General features: G+C 39.0%; 1 pseudogene; it reads right to left on the bottom strand.

The window, feature by feature from the left end:
- Positions 1-1,634: 1,634 nt before the first annotated feature.
- Positions 1,635-1,732, bottom strand: LOC113284880 (annotated as a pseudogene).
- Between the last annotated feature and the right edge of the window lie 1,916 nt (positions 1,733-3,648).

Raw genomic sequence — 3,648 nt, forward strand, 5'->3', positions numbered from 1 at the left:
GAGCCCATATTTGGTTAAGGGGAACCTCAATTACTAAGGGGCACCCCCAAAAAGGCAGCTGCTATTCGCACCCCACAGCTGGTTAGGGGGACACCATCTTCTTCATTTGAAACTTAAAAATTGGCGGGAAAATTGTGGCAGCTCTCTGAAAATGTTTCGATCGAAATTTAAAGATGTTCTAGGTGGACTAAAGGGATGAAACTTCATGGGTAGTTGTGATATGTCATAAAAGAGCTGGTATGGGTGTTTGTTTCGATCTAATTTGTCTGGAAAATCCGTGACAAGGAATCAGGGCTGCCCGTGCATGAGAAGAATAGTTCACGGGTTTTGGAAGATTTATACGTGTTCTGCTCGTGTATGACTCTAGCAACACTCTGGACCGTGAAGAAGATAAATGAGGAGATTTTGCAGCTGTAGAAACACGTGAGAAGCTAAAACAGGGAAGAAAATATTCCCAAAATATTTTTCTTCACTGCCGAGTTTAATGAAAATTTGTGAGAGTTATGGCGTGATATTTTGCTGCTGTTGAGTATATATAGGGTGAGGGGATCATGGAGAAGGGGGGCGGAGAGATTGGGAGAGAAAAAGAGCACCACAGAGCGAAAAATCAAATTTGCAGAGCTGCCATTTCTGCTGCTGCAAAACTGAAGAACACGAAGAACGGACCTGCACCAGCAGTCGTTTTTGAACAGTGACAGCAACTCATTATGTGGGTCGCAATTTACAGGCAGACTTAAAAACACAACAACAACAGTAACGACTCTTTGTAACGGTTTTTGCAACAGTTATAAGCGTTGCAAACCCGATTTTTATTATAATTCTCCCTTATTCATCATTTGTAACCCTTTGAGCATAAATGAAATCAACTTTTGAGCGCGTTTCCAACATGATGAGCGGCTAATTCTCTCGTAACCAAGGCAATGGATGAAGCTATTCACACATGAACAATGGGTAACTATTTCATTTTCTCTAATATTTAATTATAATTCACTCAACCACTGCTTTTGCAGAGTTCTTAAAACTTTACATAATTTTCTTCATTAGTTGTGATTCAATTAGATAGGTTATGCTTTGGTTAGATAATCTATGCTTAGGGGATACAATTAATTTTTGAGAATATGTTTGATTATTTGTGGATTAAGAAATAAAGGATTAAAAGGATAATTAGAGTTATGAAATATTTGACATCATTCATGTGTAATAGTGGATTCTAGTGTCTTGGTTATTTTCCAATCACTTGAAATCAATTTTGAGTTAAGTTTTCTATATTTTTAAGTTCTATTAAGTCTAGAATTCATTGCCTTCACAAGCCTCAACGAACTCTTTACTACAACATCATTGAAAATACCATCAATTTTTGGCGCCGCCGACGCGGGCTTGTCTTTAGGATAGAGTTTTTAGATTTATTTTTTTTTAGTTTTTTTTGTTCTTCTTTACGTTTTTGGGTTTTTGTCTTTTCCTTTCAGATTTTGGGAATTTGGAGCGAAAGAAACTTAGGTTATTCCCCTTTTCCTTAAAAGATAAAGCCAAATCTTGGCTGTATAGTTTGGATTTTGAGTCAATTGAAACCTATGAACAACTTACATCTGCCTTTATACATAATTTTTTCCCAAGGCACAAAACATCGTCTATTAGGACACAAATTTGTACTTTTGCTCAACAAGAGGGAGAATCCTTATAGGTATTTAGAAAGGTTCAATGACTTAATATCTCAATGTCCTCATCATGGTTTAGAGAAGGTTAGGTTAGTTCATATCCTCTACGAGGGTTTAGATTATTCAACAACAACCATGGTTGAGTCCTTATGCACAGGTGGGTTTGAGAATAAACTGTTGATGAGGCGATGACATTTTTGAATGAAATCGTCAATAAGACCCAACAATGGGAAAATAATAGGGAAACCCAGAAAACAATTCTTCTAAGTAGATGAAATGTCAATAGGGTAGAAGGATCCTATGAGTCAGATGCTAAAATAGCATCCATAGCCAAAAGGTTATAAGCGTTGGAATTAGGTCATTCTAGTGGTACTAGTGGTAGAATAGATCCTTTTTGGGAAGACCATACTGTTGAAGATCAAGCCAATACTCTTTATAACAACACTAGATTCGATAACCGTCAGAAGTTTGACCCTTATTCAGAAACCTATAACCCTGGCTGGAGAAACCGTCCCAACCTTTCTTGGTCTAAGGGCCAGAATCAAGGTCAGTCTAGTAACTCTCAAGATCCCCCAGGTTTTGGCTATCCTAAGAATACTTCAGCCCCGGCACAGTTTCAGAACCCTTCGGATAAGAAGATTATGAGTTTAGAAGAGTCTCTTTCTTTGTTAACTCGTAACACTATGCAGTTTCAGCAGTCTGTTGCTCAAGGTTTAGAAGAAAATAAGAGAATAGGTCAGGCTAACTCTCAGGCTATTTCCGAGTTGAAAAGCCAAGTTAGTCATATAATTGAGTCTTTAATAGAAAGAGGTAAGTTTCCTAGTCAAACTCAACCAAACCCTAGAGGAATTAATGAAATAGGTGAAAGACCATCCGATCATGTAAATGCTATTAAAACCCTTAGGAGCGGTAGAGAGATAGACAACAAGGTTTCCATGCCTAATAGTGAACATGCTGTAGTTCACCCTTCTGAGCCAGAGAATGAGAAGACTGATAGAGTCTCCAAAGAGACCAATGAGGGTCCTACTGAGCCCGGCTTTGTTCTCAGAGCCCCGTTTCCCCAGCTGCTAGTTCCGACTAAGAGGGAGTCCAACTTTAATGATATATTAGAGGTTTTTAAGCAGGTTACTATCAACCTACCATTGTTGGATGCGATTAAGCAGATTCCGGCTTATGCCAAGTTCCTTAAGGACTTGTGTACACGAAAGCGTAAGCTTAGTGTCCAAAAGAAAGCCTTCCTAGCTAGTCACGTGAGTTCCATTATTCAGAATACCACTACTCCTAAGTATAAAGACCCAGGGTCCCCTACCATTTCTTGCACAATAGGTAAACACCGTGTTGAGAAAGCTTTGCTTGACTTAGGAGCCAGTGTGAATTTACCTCCATACCATGTGTACCTTAATCTAGGACTTGGTGAGATGAAACCTACCCAGATGACACTCCAGTTAGCTGATAGGTCCGTTAAAATTCCTCGTGGTGTGATCGAGGATGTTCTTATTGAGGTCGACAAGTTTATTTATCCAGTGGATTTTGTTATCCTAGATACCCAACCTGTCCCTGACCCAGAGAACCAGATACCGGTGATTTTAGGTCACCCATTTTTAGCAACATCCAATGTGATCATTAACTGTCGAACTGGTATTATGAATTTGTCTTTTGGTAATATGACTATTGAGATGAACATCTTTCACATTAGTAAGCTACCCCAGGAACTGGACAACTCGAGCGTAGAAGAGGTGAACATGATAGGAACCTTAGTAGAGGAGTCATTACCAAACACTTTTATAGAAGATCCATTAGAGAAATGCCTAGCTCACTTTGGGATTTATTTTGATGATGATGATGTGATTAATGAGGTGAATGCTTTGTTAGATTCAACCTCTTTGTTAGACACTAGTAATGGATGGAAACCTAAGTTCGAACCTTTACCCGTTCCCGAGTCTACCCTAGTTCCTTCGTTGGAAAATCCTCCCAAGTTGGACCTTAAACCATT

This window comes from Papaver somniferum, chromosome 5, assembly GCF_003573695.1.
Source record: "Papaver somniferum cultivar HN1 chromosome 5, ASM357369v1, whole genome shotgun sequence".
Classification (NCBI taxonomy): domain Eukaryota; kingdom Viridiplantae; phylum Streptophyta; class Magnoliopsida; order Ranunculales; family Papaveraceae; genus Papaver; species Papaver somniferum.